Below are 17,705 nucleotides of genomic sequence, written 5' to 3' on the forward strand. Positions count from 1 at the left end.
GAGCTAGGCCTAACCATGCCCTTCTCAACTAACTCATGCACTTGCCGCATAATCTCCTCTTGTTGAGCTTGAGAAACTCTATAAGGAGGTTTGTTAGGCAGTGAACTTCCTGGAAGAAGTTCAATTGCATGGTCATCATTACCTCGTTTAGGAGGTAGCTCACAAGGGATGTCGTCAATAAAAACATCTTGAAACCCCTTGAGAAAATTGGATAACTCTAATTCCTTTTGGTTGCTTTTATTTTCTTTTGCTAAAGCATTAGGCTCATTTTGAAAATCTTTAACAAAAATCATGTACATGGAAATAGAGCTCTTTATTGACTTGTTGAAAGCTGGTGTATGTACAATGGGAATAGTGTTACCCATTTCCTTAGCATCTATATACTTGTCTTTTTCCCTGAACTTAAAGGAGATTCTCCTTTCAGGAAATTTAACATCGGCAGCCAGGCGGTCAAACCATGGTGCCCCTAGGATTACATCCTCATGCTTGAGAGGAGAGATAAAGAAGTCCTCTTTGTCCACATAGCCTTCGACATGAAGCCTCAATTTCCCGATTAAGGGAGTGACTGAAGCTTCTTGCCCCTTGAAGGCACTATCTGCGGGTAGGACATCTCCCATCTCGTAGGATTGTATGCCTAGCTTGGTGGCCAACTCTATAGATATAAAATTGTGAGTAGAACCAGGGTCAAAGAGAATAAAAGCATCATGTTCTCTTACCTTTCCCCAAGCATGGCATAGAGGAGATCCTTTGTGGTGAGTTTGGTGAGTCTCCTCCTCTTGGATTTCAACCAAGGAAGCTCTAGGAGGATCTTGGCGGTTGTTCTTTTGGGGACAAGCGCGGTACACATGCCCTTGTTCGCCGCACTTGAAACACCGGTTATCCTTACGATAACGCTCAAACTCTTCAGGAGAGAGTTTATTCTTACCTTTGTAAACTCCCTTCTCTTTAGCTTTGTTGGAGTTGCCCTTAGGAGACTTTTGGACATTGTCCTTCCCCTTAGGCTCATTGGAACCCTTGTTTTCCGGGGGCTTATTATTTCTTTTAGCCCCTGTTTGGAAATTGATTCGAGAGGCCACCATAGTATGGTGTATTACCGTCGATATGGTATGTGGCCTTTGGGAGTTGACATACTCCGCCATTTCTTCGGTTAAGCCCGCACAAAATTGTTGCTTTTGCTCTTCAAAATCCAACTTTTTGAAGACAGTGGCTTTGAGTTGTAGGTCCCAAAACTTGTCTACATATTTGTGGATGGATTCATTGGGAGAGAGCTTTAAGCTTCGCCATTCGGTGAGTACTTTGTCTTTGGCATCGGTGGCCAAAAACTGCTTCATAATGGAAGCTCTTAAAGCTTTCCATGTTCGTGGAGCTTCACCGTTGGCTCGTAGACTAGACCACCATTGCCTGGCGGACTTTTGAAAGTGCATAGCTACATGGCATAGCTTAGAGGACTCCGTGAAGCCCTCATCTCCGAACGCCGCATCAAATTGATGGATAAAGGCCAAGACTTTGTCCGTAGCACCAAAGGTGCCATCATAGGTAAGGAAAGATATGCTCTTCCCTCCCTCTTTGAATTTCTTCAGCTTGGACGACCTCTTCCATGCGGCATAGGATTTCCTATGGCCTCTTCTTTTTGACGGTTCAAAGGTTGCACCATCACTTTCTTCAGAAGGTGAAGAATTTGAAGAAGGTGGAGAAGAGGGTGACCTCTTTCTTGCCTTTTTCTTGTCTTGATCTTCGTCGTCTTTACCATCACTTTCATAAGATGAAGAGGATGAAGAAGATGGAGAAGAGGGTGTCCTCTTTCTCGCCTTTTTCTTCTCTTGCTTTTTATCATCCCTCTTTGAATTATGGCGTGGAGAAGAGTGTGATGGTCTTCTCCGCTTTGGTGGTGATGGAGAGCGTTTAGCCCGCCGTCTTTGTGGAGCCATCTCCGCCGAGGTGGCGGAAGACTCGCTTCTTTCTCGTTCCTTCGGTGGAGGCTCTTGAGTTCTCCTTTGGGAAGGAGATGCATCATCAAGAAGTAAATTCTTGAGCCCTTCGTATGGATTCTCTTCTTCTTCCCGAATCGGAGAGAGACCTCTTTTGGTAGTCTCACAAGGAGGCTTCCTAGGTGTTCTCTCGTCATGGTGATGAGCTTGGAGAATACCGTGAGCACGGAGCTGCCGTTGCACTTCACTTTGGAGAGATGGATTGCCCATGGCTTGTTGAAGCCTAGAAACAAGATAGTTAACAAGCATTGAAGCATCATTAGTAGCTTGCTCATGAGCAAAATCAAAGTTATCAACATTAATTTCACTCTCTTTACTATTGTCAGCCATTCTAACAACTTTTAGGTGTAAACTTTTTAGGTGTACTTTGGCACTTCAAGCTCTAGTTGCTACTCCTCTTTACCTCTTTAGAAAAAGCACTCAAGCTACTGTACCCGCGGCTCAAATACCATTAATTGCAAGGAATAGAAGAGAGGGTCTTTCGACACCAAAACAGCACCGGCTCCTGTCAAGCTTCTAATAGCTCAATAGTGGTTAAGCCGTAGGCAAGCCCCATAGGACTCCACTATTAAGACCATAGCTCTCGACGGTGATGCCCCGTTAACTGCACGAAGGCAGGCGCACTGCAAGGTTGAAAAATCCCTATTCTACTTACTCACAGGCAATTAATAATACCAACCATTTATAGCTAGCTTGAGGACCTCCCTTCTTGAGCAAGAAAAGAGAAACCTTGTGCTCTGATACCAATGTAACATTTAATGGCCTAATAACTTATGTGTAGCGGAAATTAGCATGAACATATTGGGCATTTCATTAGAATAGATTCCTAATGAGAATTACAAGAGTGCTTGGGTGGAGATAGCAACAAAAAGCATAACACCTAGTTAGATAGCATCAACAATACTTTCAAAAGAGAGAGAAATTAAGCTATTGACAACAGTTGAGGACCGGATTTGCATGGAGCCGGTCCCCCCTCCAAAAGGCTTTGTATTATGGGTTCTCCCATCAAGAGAGACATTGTACAATACAATTCTTTGTGTTCCTTCAAGACTAGCTAGTGCAATGAAGATGAAAGCTTCATGCACTAAGCAAAACACTTACCAAACACAACTTTAATTATCCCCGTTCTCAGACCCAAGACCTCACACACCTTCGAAGATGGTGAGAGCTAGCAGGGTATGAGAGTAGATTGAGAGGAAGAAGGAGTATCTTACGAGAAAGATGTACATCTCCTCACATAATCACTCATATTAGCATAGCTTAGCTTAGTAATTAGCTTGGTAGAGGAGATGAGCATGCTTTGAAGCTTGGCTCTTGGTTGGATTTGCATCCACATGCCAAGAGAGTGTTGATGTAGGCTTCTATCTCACAAGCTTGGAGTAGGTGATGAGCTCTCCATTAAAGCTTGGGAAGAGATAGTCTTCTTTGCTTCACACATAGACTGTGTGTGTGTGTGTGTGTGTGTGTGTGTGTGTGTGTGTGTGTGTGTGTGTGATAGTCTTTGCAAAAATCAGCCCCCCTCTCTCTCTTGGGCGAGCCCCCTTGCTATTTGCTCTTGCAGGCTCCCTATTGAACAATGCCAAGCTTAGCCAATGGTTATTAAGCAGCATAAGTGATAGCCTTCTGACATGTGTCCCCCTTTCCCCTTTTGTGAGATCTTTAGGTAATTTAATAATTAAACTAAACTCTCATTGGACCCCTTTGCCTCCTGGCCAATAGGAATCAGGCAAGCCATTGGGCTCCTGAATGCTCATTGGACCCCTTGGGAGACTGTCCAATAGTCTTCTAGGAGACTTAATTCTCATTGGTTCTTTTAAGTGTTTTTAAATTAATTAAACTAGATTTACTCTAGCCTAATTCTCATTGGTCCACCTCCAAGGCCATCCAATAGAAATTGGGCATACCTTGTGGGCATCTGGCCTAGGGAGCTGACATGTGTCCCTCATTCCCTTTGTGTAAAGGGGGCTTGTGTGTGTGTGTGTGTGTGGCTTTCTCTCTCATCCCCTAGAAGAAGGGCTCGCCCCCTCCCATGTAGGGATATGTGTTGACTTTGGAGAGCACACAAAGCATCCAATTCCCCCTAAGCTTTAACCCTTTGGACACAACCTTTGAATTTTGGAACCTTAGCATTTCGGAAGTCTTAATGGGCTGAAACTTAAGGTCTTTTTAGCCCATTGTTGCACATGTCTCTTTTGCAGATGGCCCCCCCTTTGGATCCCTATTTTCCCTCCTTTGGATCCCTATTGTGGCCGGTCTGCTAGCTTAACCAATATTCTAGCTTTTTCTCCCCTGGCACTTCCCCACATTAAATGATCAGTTTAATATGAGAAAATCATTTAGGAGAATTAGATATTGATTATTATGACAAGAGAGCTTAGGGCTAGAGTTTTGTGAATGTGAAAACTGAAGTTTAAGAACTAGAAAGTCACTTATATACCCAAAGTCACTTTTTAAAAAGTACTTAAAATTAAGGTCAAAATAACTTAAAACTATAACTTTAAACAAAATCACGCGACAAAGCATTGAAAGACACCAACATTGAAAACATTTGTGCTCCACATCAAATAAATTGCATGTTTTAATCGAAAACTTGAACAAGTTGAGAATAAACAAGTATGCGAAGAAACGAGGTTCAAAACACCGTATGTATTAATGTGGGAAAAATCCTTGTCAGTTACAAGCTTTTACAAAAATATATCATGGAAACGGAACGTTCTCACACAGAAAGCTCTTCTCTTTTCTGGAACGAACAATCTTTTCATTGATTACAAAGAGATATTTTTTGGGCAAGGTATATCCGTTGTTGCTTCAAGGTAAGTAGTAAATGAGTAGGGGGTGGTTGATGGCTTCGATGAGGGCCCATAAAAGGTTGAATAGAAGAATTTTCTCTTTCAAATGAATTATTCCACTCTAAAAACAACATATTTCTTTCTTTTGGCTCTGAAAAGAAACGCGAAACATTTAGTTGATATTCATTTAAACCTTAAAACAAAATTTATGGTTTTAGCATTCAACATTTGATCACTATAGACATCCAAAAGAATCTTAAATTGGTATCACAATACTAAAAAACCATGTGATTATAAAAGTGTTCTCAAAATCTGGTAAACATTAGGTTCTCTAGCTGTTGACCAAATCCCAACATTGAATCTCTTCAATATGGTCTTTAAAAAGTGGATGCACCCTGGTCGTAACACAATATGCCTTCGTGAATCATATTGAATATATTCATGAATAGATGATGGTTGTTCACTTTGTTTCAATAGTAGACCATTCAAGTCCAATATTACTGTCAACATGGATTTGTTGGGATTCGATGAAACCAAAGTAGTTGCATTAACAACACTCTCTTGCACATCTTTTGTAGATTGAAAGTTTTCACCCATGGCTTCCTTCAATAAAAGATGTAGCAAAGAGGCCTCAGGTATTTGCATTTGAGTATCAGTAATTGGATTCATTTCTTCAAGTGAGACCTTTTTGGATACATGTGGTCGGCTCTCATTATTTCCTGTTGGATTGAAGCATTCCTTATCTATCCCATCCTCAATCCCTGGATCTAAGCAAAAAACAATAAAAGATCACACAATAGCCTCCTAGAGGATGACATATCAACAAGCAAGATATTTTGACATGATTATTGACATCCACATAATCATCACTTACTCTCAAACATTAGTGCTCCATGTCCGTTATGCAAGAAAAAAAATACTTAGAGGGTAAATCTATCCAAAATCTAAGTATTTTAATTTTCTTACTTACGTACTTGAAAAAGACTAAGGCTATAACCTTAGTAGATCCTAAATATTTGTAACACTGTCCATTCAATCAATACTATTTAATAAGTTTTGTAAGGATGTGTGCATCTTTGATTCACCACTTGAAAAATCTAGAAAAGTTCTTGGAGGCGAGAAAGAAAACTTGCAATCCACAACCAGGCCACCTTAAGCAAGTCTTGGAAGGCAAAGCTCATCATCCTCTATTTAGTGCTTGGATTTTTCAAAACATACTTAAGAAGGTTTGGTACATCCTAGATCCACCACTTGGTCATTCTAAACATAGTACGAAAGGGGAAATGCATCCTAAATCCACCATCTTCTCATTATATACAATTTTTGCAATGAAAAATGCATCCTAAATAAAATCAAAGTCGTTCTAATGACGTTTTGAATGGTGGTGTGCATCCTATATATTGAATCAAAACAAGTTGTGGAAGACTAGTAATCATCTTAGATCCACCACTTGGCCAATCTAGAATCATGGAAGAGTATATACTAGCTCAATCATGGAAAAGTAGATACTATCTCAATCAAAGATTCAATCATAGTTGTTGAAGTGTCCATCCATCCAAGGTCCACCACTTGGCCAACCTTAATGGCGTCTATCAGAGTGAGTGTATTCTAAATCCACCACAAACATTTTTCACCTGTTATCACATCCTTGATCCACAATAAGTGACCATTTTAAACAACTTATAGAATCTTTTTTTCATTTTAGATCTACCACTTGTCTGTTCTAAAAAAATATAGAACGCATATTGTTTCTTAGATGCATCACTTGGAGATTTGAAGTTCAAGTTCTTGTTGAAGAGTAAGGGAAATCTTAATCCACCACCAAGCCACTTTGAGCAAGGTGTGAGAAGGAAAAGTGCATCTTGTATTTAGTACTTTCCCTTCTGAAACAAGTTAAGGAAGGTTTGGTGCATCCAAGATCCAGCACAAGACCATTATAAACATGGTGGTGTAAGAGAAAAAATGCATCCTAGAATCACTACCTTTCCATTCCACTTGTCCAAGCCAAGATCTATTGAGTTATAGAGGACCATAAGATCCACCACTTGTATAATATATGCCCTATTGAAACGTAGAGAGCCATAAGGTTCAACACTTGTCCAAGCTATATTCCATTCAAGCATAGAGGACCATAAGGTCCCATTCTATGCTGTATTCAAGCATAGAAAGCCATGAGGTTCACCGCTTGTCCAATCTATGCTCTAGTCAAGCATAGAGAGCCACAAGACCCACCACTTGTCCAAGCTAAAATCTATTCAAGCATAGAAAAACACAAGGTCCATCACTTGTCTAGTCTATGATTTATTGAAGGGTAGAGAGCCATAAGATCCACCACTTGTCAAAGGAACTAACCCATTCAAGCATAGAAAGATACAAGGCTCATCATGTGTCTCTATTGAAATACAAAGATCCATAAGTTCCACCACTTGTCTAAGCTATTCTCCATTAAAGCATAGAAGAACATCAGGTCCACCACTTGTCCAATTTATGCTCTATTGAAGCATATAGAGCCATTAAATCCCCCAACACTTGTTCAAGATATGCTCCATTCCACCATAGGTAGCCACAAGGTCCACCACGTTGTCGTGCAGTTCTGCTTCCATGATGGGAAAAACAGCAAAGAAATGCAAGTCAAGCTTCTTTGTAGCCTACACATTTATTGAGCAGTGATCAAGGCTTGTTAACATGCCAAAATTAATATGTCAGGACAAGGGTCCTACGGGGCAAGGCCCAACCTAGGGTCTCAGGGACCTAGGCCAAGGGCCGGCTGGACTAGTGTGGACTGGGGATCCGCTTAGGGCAAGTGCTAGGAGCTAGCCTATATAAGGGGCGGTAGGGAGGAGGATCCCAGCTCCAGTGACCTTAGGTCTTGCATTGGTATCAGAGAAAGGTGGGAGGAGGAAGAAGGGAGCTATGGAAGAGGGGAGATGGAGGTCGACCATGGAGGACTCGCATGGTGTTGGTATGCTCTCTCTCTCTCTCTCTCTCTCTCTCTCTCTCTCTCTCTCTCTCTCTCTCTCTCTCTCTCTCTCTCTCTCTCTCTCTCTCTCTCTCTCTCTCGGTCTCTCGCCTATGCAAGGCTATGGAGGTTTCTTTCTCTCTGTTTCGAAGAAGAAGCTCCAAGGCGGGTTTGGATAGAAAATAGGGGACGCGAGAGCAATCCCTTGCATGGGGGTGACGGTTTCAACAGAAGAGTTTTCGGCCACAAGAAACCTCCCTAGCATGCAACAGGCGACACCATGGACCTGCTCGAAAGCGGCAGAGGCTGGGCTTGACGACTACGCCTGATCTTTTCAAGGCCATCTTGACACAGCAGCGCCATCATCCGACCACAGTAGCGAGCAGGGCCTTGTTTCTCGCACCTTGTGCGGCTTCTAGGCGCTGTGTCGCCATATCCGCTTGGAGGATTCGTATTGAACGGACGCCCATGGTCAAATTTTGGCCACTCTTTTATGGTTTTAAGGGTGCATGCCCACCCCAGGCACACACCCAGCAGTCGCAAGCGACTGGTATGAATACAGAAGGGCTACAAGGCGTGCGTTGTTGGGAGATGCAGCCTTGCAAGGTTTGATCACACGCCTTGGGGCAAGGAGCACTCTTGACCAACTGATGTAACCGCCTCGGTTCGTTTTAATAACATAGATAGAGTCTAACCAGGACAGCGGGTTCAAGAACCATACAGGCTCGAACACACCAATCATGGAAGGGGTTGAAGAAGAGCACCATGATTCATGCTGAGCAACAATACACCGGTGACAATGAACGTCGATACACAATGCTTTTATGAAATTGAAGAAGATAGTACAACTATCTTTCCTACATCCTTGAAAATTGTTTCTAATTCGGACAAAGGAGCAAGGCTGTATGCAAAGACGCTCATGGAGAATCATTTCTCGGTTTTCTTTTGGCTTGCAAGTCATTCGGTTTTTGGATCGGCAAGATTTGTCGGCAGGTGTATTTACTGAGCTGGCTACGTTTGGCATATGCTATGAGCATACAACATTGGGAAGGAATACGCACTTGTTTGCAGGTTATTTCATTATGTACCAGACAGATAGAATATACGAGGGCATTGGGCAGATATGGCTATGGGCCGTTTTGGAATGAGTTTTTTCTTCCAACTGTCATGATAAGTGGTTGCAGCAACAACGACCAGGTTAGCCAACTTTAAGTTTTTCCTATTTCTTCCACCAATTTAAATTGTGCAAGATACTTACAGTTTTGGTTATCACGGTTGAGGCCATCAATCTGCGCAAGGGCTTACCATTCTTTATGCAAGGCATGCTAGTGACGTGAATTCAATTCTTTCGCTTCATGCATTATGCTTCCGCTATCACACTCGCAACTCTGTCAAGGACAAACTAAGTGATGGATTGTTTAATGTGTTTTTGGGTTGCCACTTGATTTCCAGGCAAAGGGCCAGGGCCAAGTCATTCTCATACAATCACGACCCCTCCAAGGTAGATGGGTCGGAATGAGTTTTATGTTTTTCTTTACCTCTCTCGATGAGAGAGTCATACCAGAACATTGTCGAGTGCTTATACGATAAGCTGCAAGTCAGGCATAAGATGCGTCAGGGCACACAACTTGGGAACACACTCTACGACCTTAAGGAAATTTCCTCAGCCCAGCATGCTCTTCTACTCTTTTTCTCTCTCTTTTTACGGGAATAATGAAAATTTTATAACAAGTTTTTGATACATGTTTTGCTCGTGAGTCAGCTTGAGCCAAGGTGCTCTAACTCACAGCTAGAACGTGGCTAAGATGCTACTCACATTAGTCTTCATCGGTTCGTCGATTGGACACTATTTTGCATAAGGGCTATGAGTCAAACAGGCTAAGAGTCGTTGTCAGGCCACGGGTAAGACCCAACTATTGGCATTCTTTGGGTGATTGTTCTCAAGATCGAACATATCTACCCAGGGGAGTACACATCGACGTTAATAGACAAGCAAGAGTCTTGTCATTACGGATGTTTAGGGTGTCATTTTTGCACTACAGGTTTTCAATGCGACACTAAAGTTGAGTTTTTGATAATCTTCAACTCACAGCAGCTGATCACTACAAGGAAGTACAGATGCAGCAATCAGTTGCGACAGTATGACTGTCCACTTAGAGCTCGACAATTCACTTGTGTGGATTTCCTCCTCTCTCTATAGCACTACGGAGTGTCTATGGACATATTGTTTTGGGGTACGGCCCAACCGGTGACTACTACATCACCCCATAGGCATTGAGGATCATAATTGATCTGCATTGAGGATCACATTTGATCTGCATTGAGCATCACAGTTTGATCTCTCCCAGTTAGACTTTCAAGGAAAGAATTCCGCAATCTACCACGCGGTAGCGGACAAACTCAACTTTTCAAGTTGATTCCAATCATTATGTACACGGTTAACTATGATGGTTGCCGTTACCTGCTAGTTGAGCAGTTTCTACAAAGGGTCTTACCAAAGGGTTTGACTATGTAGATGTTAACCAAAGGGGTTGGATTGCGCAGGCAACACCCACAGTTTCCAGTGCAATGCTGTTTGTTTTTTTTTTAGATAGGAGACGTGCTCCTCTCTATTTGCATACGGATAAGTGAACATTACGTTCAAATCTCCAAAGCCATGCCAAGGGCATGTCGGCATAAAGTATTTTGGGCCAGGTGTCCAATCTAACTTTCTGCCTTATGCTGTTACGAACCTACTTGTAGGGTTCAATTTGGCACATGTTGTCACATGGGATACAACATGGTCTAGGAGCTCAAGAAGTTCGGTGTAGCCAGTGTGGAGCAATAAATGAGGGTCCCTTTCACTCCTGTCGTAAAGTGTTTAGAGCTACCTCCACACACAAGTACATCTTGTACTTGTAGGATGTTCTTTTTTAGACATCCTTAGCTGAGACATATTCCACATGTGGCGAATATGAGTCTCTGGGACTGACACTGGCGCCCCCTATTTCACATATGTGTCACGACAAAGTCCCTAAGTGCCGGTCGCATCTATTTTCTAGAACATTTTTAGCACGACGTATCAGGAGCAATTTCGTGGCCAGAAATTGCCGGATACTTAGAATGACTTGTTAAGGTACAAGTCATTACAGATGGTTGTTTATACATATAGCAAATGAAAAAGTTTCATTGTTTGCATCTAGAAGTGATCACTGTTTCACCTTCTATTATGATTCAGACGTTTAAGTAAAGCTTGCAAAAGATTGCAAATGAAAGTATTTAGTTTCTTTTTCAGAACTATTTACATTCTTGTTAATGTGTGCTAGGCACATCACATTTGCCATAAGTATTGGCACGAATTACCATGGAAATACAAGTTCTGATCTGTTTTTTGCTAAATGCATGCACACTAGGTGTTATGGGCCCTAGTGTTTAGCAAAGACTGATTTGGAACGGCATGCATATTCCTCAAGTTGTTGCTTATGAAGCATTTTGCACTTTATGTGCACTATCTCTATGAGATTACCTTTGAGTCTATAAATCACCAATAGAGGTCATGGCTCGGTTTGGGCGTTTATGGATTTTTTTCAAGTTAACCACAATGGTTATTTTGGCCATTGTTGATTCTTCACCAATGTTAAACACTACTGTGATTTCCCGTTTACCAGTCATCTGGGACGACTGTCTGTAAACCGTGAGGCAAACACACCTCAGTACTGTCAGCTTGTGCTGAAGGATCTGCTAAGAGCATACGTTAACACAACGCATTTTCTACATAGATGATTTTCTCCCTATTCTACAATTTTCTTAAGTACGATTTTTGACTTGGAACACCTCTTGTGGTGGGGTTTGAGTTTGTGTAAATACTTTCATACGTCAAGGACTTACCAGGTGTGCTGACAGAGCATGTTGGCAAGTAACCTTCATTAGAGATGAACATGTAACTGACTGTTCAAGATACTCAGGCGAGTAGGAAATCTGGCTCACAACTGCATGGAAAGTTATGCCCAGGTATGCATCTATTGATTTGGTGTTATTCCATTTTTAGTATGCTTTGCTAGGTTTTTCAAGACGTATAAGTACGCTTGAATGTTACAGAGTCATGCCAAGGGCATGTCGGCACAAAGTATTTTGGGCCAAGTCGCCAATCTCTCTTCCTGCCTTATGCTATTACGAACCTACTTGTAGGGTTCAATTTGGCACATGTTGTCACATGGGATACAACATGGTCTAGGAGCTCAAGGAGTTCGGTTTAGCAAGTGTGGAGCAATAAATGAGGGTCCCTCTCACTCCTATCGTAAATTGTTTAGAGCTACCTCCACACACAAGTACATCTTGTACTTGTAGGATGTTCTTTTTTAGACATCCTTAGTTGAGACATATTCCACATGTGGTGAATATGAGTCTTTGGGACTGACACTGGCGCCCCCTATTTCACATATGTGTCACGACAAAGTCCCTAAGTGCTGGTCGCATCTGTTTTCTAGACCATTTTTAGCACGACATATCAGGAGCAATTTCGTGGCCAGAAATTGCCGGATACTTAGAATGACTTGTTAAGGTATAAGTATTGCTAAACAACATTACAGATGGTTGTTTATACATATAGCAAATGAAAAAGTTTCATTGTTTGCATCTAGAAGTGATCATTGTTTCACCTTCTATTATGATTCAGACGTTTAAGTAAAGCTTGCAAAAGATTGCAAATGAAAGTATTTAGTTTCTTTTTCAGAACTATTTACATTCTTGTTAATGTGTGCTAGGCACATCACATTTGCCATAAGTATTGGCACGAATTACCATGGAAATACAAGTTCTGATCTGTTTTTTGCTAAATGCATGCACACTAGGTGTTATGGGCCCTAGTGTTTAGCAAAGACTGATTTGGAACGGCATGCATATTCCTCAAGTTGTTGCTTATGAAGCATTTTGCACTTTATGTGCACTATCTCTATGAGATTACCTTTGAGTCTATAAATCACCAATAGAGGTCATGGCTCGGTTTGGGCGTTTATGGATTTTTTTCAAGTTAACCACGATGGTTATTTTGGCCATTGTTGATTCTTCACCAATGTTAAACACTACTGTGATTTCCCGTTTACCAGTCATCTGGGACGACTGTCTGTAAACCGTGAGGCAAACACACCTCAGTACTGTCAGCTATCCAAGGGGATAGGCAGATTACAAAGATTACAAAGAGTAATCTTGTGCTAAAGGATCTGCTAAGAGCATACGTTAACACAACGCATTTTCTACATAGATGATTTTCTCCCTATTCTAGAATTTGCTTAAGTACGATTTTCGACTTGGAACACCTCTTGTGGTGGGGTTGGAGTTTGTGTCAATACTTTCATACGTCAAGGACTTACCAGGTATGCTGACAGAGCATGTTGGCAAGTAACCTTCATTAGGGATGAACATGTAACTGACTGTTCAAGATACTCAGGCGAGTAGGAAATCTGGCTCACAACTGCATGGAAAGTTACACCAAGGTTTCCTTGCATAATTCCAGTACCTTCAGAAGATCTGAGAATTGGTTATGCCTTTGGACAACTCTTAGTTGTGGTTCCTCCTTTACAGTACTCAAGTGAGTTATAAATGGAGTTACCATTTAAACCCAAGTGACTCTTAATTGTGGTTCCTCCTTTACAGCACTCAAGTGAGTTATATATGGAGTTACCATTTAGACCAAAGTGGTTGCAAACGGACAACAATTTTGAAAATCAAGATATTCCTCTTGGTTTCATTGAACCTCCTCACTACACCAATTATTGGTCAAACCAGACAGACAACTGGCTCAATTATGGGACGTCAATAAAGAGAACACCGATATTCTTAAGAAGTTGTTACTACTTGTGTTTTCGAGGACGAAAACTCTTCCTTAAGGGGGAAGTAATGTCAAGACACGGGTCCTGTACCCTAAGAACTAGGCTAGGCAAGGACTACGGCCACGGGCCGGGCCAGGCAATGTGGACAGGGGATCCATCTAGGGCAAGGGGCTAGGAGCCCACCCTATAAAGGGAGGTTGGGAGGAGGATCTACCAGAGCCTAGTACATAATAGTTAATGTATGCCAGATGTGGCTTAAAAGGGAAAATAGATACCTTAATGATGCTCAAAAAGAGATTATGCTTGAAGTGAGCATAGCTAGAGATTGTAATCTAGAACTACAGTGCTTGAAGTGCTCTACCGGCCTGTCTTTACGGCTCGTTGATTGGAGCTACGATGAAGAAGTTATGGCAGTTTGAAGTTTGAGTCAATCGTAGATCCGTACTGGATTGGGCAACTGCAATTGAGGGGACAAAAATGAAGTGAATGCACAGGCTTGAAGTGCTCACTTTGTGGAGCGCGTCAGTCTTTTCAGTTTAGTGATCGGAGTTATGGTTGCCAAGATATTGCCAGATTAAATTTCACCGAGGGCAAGTTTTGTACGAGTTTGGTCGGCTCGATTGGTGTGCCATTTGAGAATTTTTTGACTTCGACCAAGTTTCAGAACAAATGCTTTGGTTGATATGTTGTGCCCGACAAGAATATTATTCATTGGAGATTGCTGATAGCAGGAAATACCCAACACAGCTATGGCTTAAGCAGATATGAAGTCGAGGGTCTCTCTCAAAATGCAATCACCTATCCTAGAATCTTGAAGGCTGTGTCGTGGAAAATGGAAGCAAAATTCACAATGATATTGTTAGTCAAGGACTGTTGGAGGAAGAAGCCAATTGATTTTGGCTGCCCAATTGATCCGTGTATACCTAATGTGGTGCCATTAACGAAAGCACAAAAAGCTCTTGATGAGTCATTGTCTGAAATGATGTCTCATGGAGTGTATTGATTGGCCGATGTGCATGCCAAATATGGTGCCTTTATGTATGTCAAATTGGTGCCCTTGTAGATTTGCTAGGCCGCCCAAAGACAACTAAGTGGCCAACCACCCAAAAAAGGGGCTATTGGCCAAGAAGGGGATTTTTTGGCCCACTATCGGCCACCCTAATTTTAGTGGGCATGTGAACCAAAGGAAAACAAGGTGATGGGCTAGGGCAGCAAACAGCAGCTCCGCAAGGGGATGAAGAGCTCATAGCGGCTCAGGTAGAGTTCAGATGATCGCAAGCATGAAACAAAACTGGTTCAACAGCCCATGACAAATCTTTTTGGCACTGTCTCCGCCGTGAACAACGCTGCCACGTCATAGACTAGGTTCCCATGCCACGTCAACGACGGCGTCGTTGCTGCAAAAGAGAAAAAAAGGGAGATTGAAAAAAAAAGCATAACGAGTGGTGCGTGAAGAGAAATAACGAGAAGAGGTGTGGTGGTTGCAAGGGTTATGAGGAAGAGAAGCTTGCTTGAAGGAGGTTCTTTCTCTAGCTCTTGAAGCTCAAGGACTCTCTCTCTCGCTCTCAAGCATAAGCAAGGGGAGAAAGGGCATGCAAGAGGGAACGTAAGGGAAAGAAGAGGAGATAACGGAGGAAAGGAGTTGGAGGGAGAGAGGGCTCACCATCTTTGGCTCTCGACCTTGCTCTTGGACCTAACCAAGAAGGAGTTGCAAAGAGGGTGGTGGAGAAGCAAAGCAAAGGATGGCTCTCTCTCTCTCTCTCTCTCTCTCTCTCTCTCTCTCTCTCTCTCTCTCTCTCTCTCTCTCTCTCTCTCTCTCTCTCTCTCTCTCTCGTGCATAAGCAAGAGACTCAACCTAAAGAAGCAAGAGGAAAACACAAGGCAGGCCAAGCAAGTGTAGCGTCCAAGCAAGGGTTAAAGCTTCGGATAGCAATTGAAGATCAGGAGAAAGTTAAAACTTAACGGAAATTAAGTCAGTGTAAAGCAAATAGAGCAAGAAGCTGCAGAATATTTGACAATAATCGGAGCATGATGATTCACGCAGTGACCAACATCACCGTCATCAGCTAGAGATTGATTAATCATCGTGTTAAGTCCCGGTGTTGTTAACAGCCTAGTTAATCTTGTAAAAAGGGAGCTTAAACTCCTAATTTTTAGTTGATCCAAGTTACGGTGCTGCTAACAGGCCACCTAGGTCTTTGATTAAACTGAACTCAAAGAATTATTCAATTAATCAATGATTACGGTGTTTGCCAGATCTTTCAGTGTCTGCTATTCTCTCTCTTTCACACCTCTCATAGCCAGAGGCCCAATGCCTACCTGGCTTACGTTTTGAACACATATCCCCCAACAACGTGTCCAAGCAAAGTGCCATTCTAGCATAGTGAGCCACAAGGTCCACCACTAAATCTTGGATCTATTGAATCATAGATTGGACAAGTGGTGGTGACTATATGGTTCTCTATGCTTGAATGGACCATAGCTTGGACAAGTGGTAGAAATTATCAATTATGGAGGATCATTCAAGCATAAGGTCTACCACTTTTCCAAGCTATGATCCATTCAAGCATACAGAACCATATAGTCATTACTACTTGTCCAATCTATGATTTACTCAAGAATAGAGATTCATGAGTTCCACCACTCATCCAAGATCTACTCTATTCAATCATAGAGAGACACAATGTCCACCGATCTAAGCTCTATTGAAACGTATAGAGCCATAAGTTCCACCATGTATCAATCTATGCTCCATTCAATCATCGAGGACCATAAGGTTTCCCACTTGTCCAAACTATGCTATTGAAGCATATACAACCACAAGGTCCACCACTTATCCAAGCTAAGCTACAGTTGACCATAGAGATCCACAAGGACCACCACTTGTTCGATCTATGGTCTATTGAAGCATAGAGAGCCATAAGATCCACTAATTTTCCAAGCTATGCTCCATTCAAGCATAGGAGACCATAAGATCCATCACTTACCAGATCTATGCTCTATTGAAGCATAGAGATCCATAAGGTTCTCCACTTGTCCAAGCAATGTCCCATTCAGGTGTAGAGAGTAACTAGCCAACCACTTGTCCAAGATAGGGTCCATTGAAGCATAAAAATAGAGATAGACACACTGCATGGCCACAAGCTTCTATCTTATCTTCAATATATCATTTTCAATGATTCATTGCTCTCAAGCTTCATTATATGCCCACCACAAGTATCATGGGGTATTTAGTCTCAATCTCCACCACTTGTTCAACCTAAAGTATCATGGATTATTTGGTGTCAATCTCCATCACTTGTCTAACATATAGTCCACTGTAATATGTTTATGGTGGTTTTTTAAGCTTCAACTTTTCTAACCTTCTTTCATTTTTAGGATGGACTTTCAATCTACTTGACAATGAAATTGTTTGTGTTGGTTGTGTGTGTAGAACCAATGAAGATTCCACTCGTTGTGGTATAAATATAAAGCAAGGAAATGTATCCATACTAGTGGAGAAATCCATTACAAACAATCTATTCTAAAAGATTTTGTGCATCCTAGATCCATCAGCTGGCCATTCTTAACAAGTTTTGGAAGGCAAGATGCTTTATATACCATGAATTCACGATTTGAAACACGTTTTTAAGGAAATGTGCATATGAGGTTCACTACTTGGCCATTCTAAATAGCTATTAGAATGGGAGGTGAAATTTATCCCCATAACTTGGTGCTTCTAAGTAACCATAAGACAAATGAGTGAAACTTAGAACTACCGTTTGGCCATTCTAAACACGTCTTAGAAGGTGGTAGCATCTTAAACCAAACATTCCAAAAAAGTTGTGGAAGGGTGGTTGGTGCACTCAATAAACTAGTACTTTTCCATTCAAACAACATTGTGTAAATATGGGTGCATCCTAGATCCGCCATTGTCCAATCTAAAAAAGCTCTTGAGAGGAGCAAGGAAATTTCCAATCCACCATCAAGACACTTTAAGCAAGGTATGGATGGAAAAGTGCATCCTTTACTTAACGTTTAGCTATTCTTAACAAGTTTTACATGGGTTTGGTACATCCAAAATCCACTATTGGGATATTCTTAATGGTACAAAATAAAAAATGCATTCGAAATGAGCTATTGCATAGATTGCTAATGCATAAGTTTATGCTCTGATAAAATA

Source organism: Adiantum capillus-veneris, chromosome 14 (genome assembly GCF_014529385.1).
Source record: "Adiantum capillus-veneris isolate H3 chromosome 14, ASM1452938v2, whole genome shotgun sequence".
Classification (NCBI taxonomy): Eukaryota; Viridiplantae; Streptophyta; class Polypodiopsida; order Polypodiales; family Pteridaceae; genus Adiantum; species Adiantum capillus-veneris.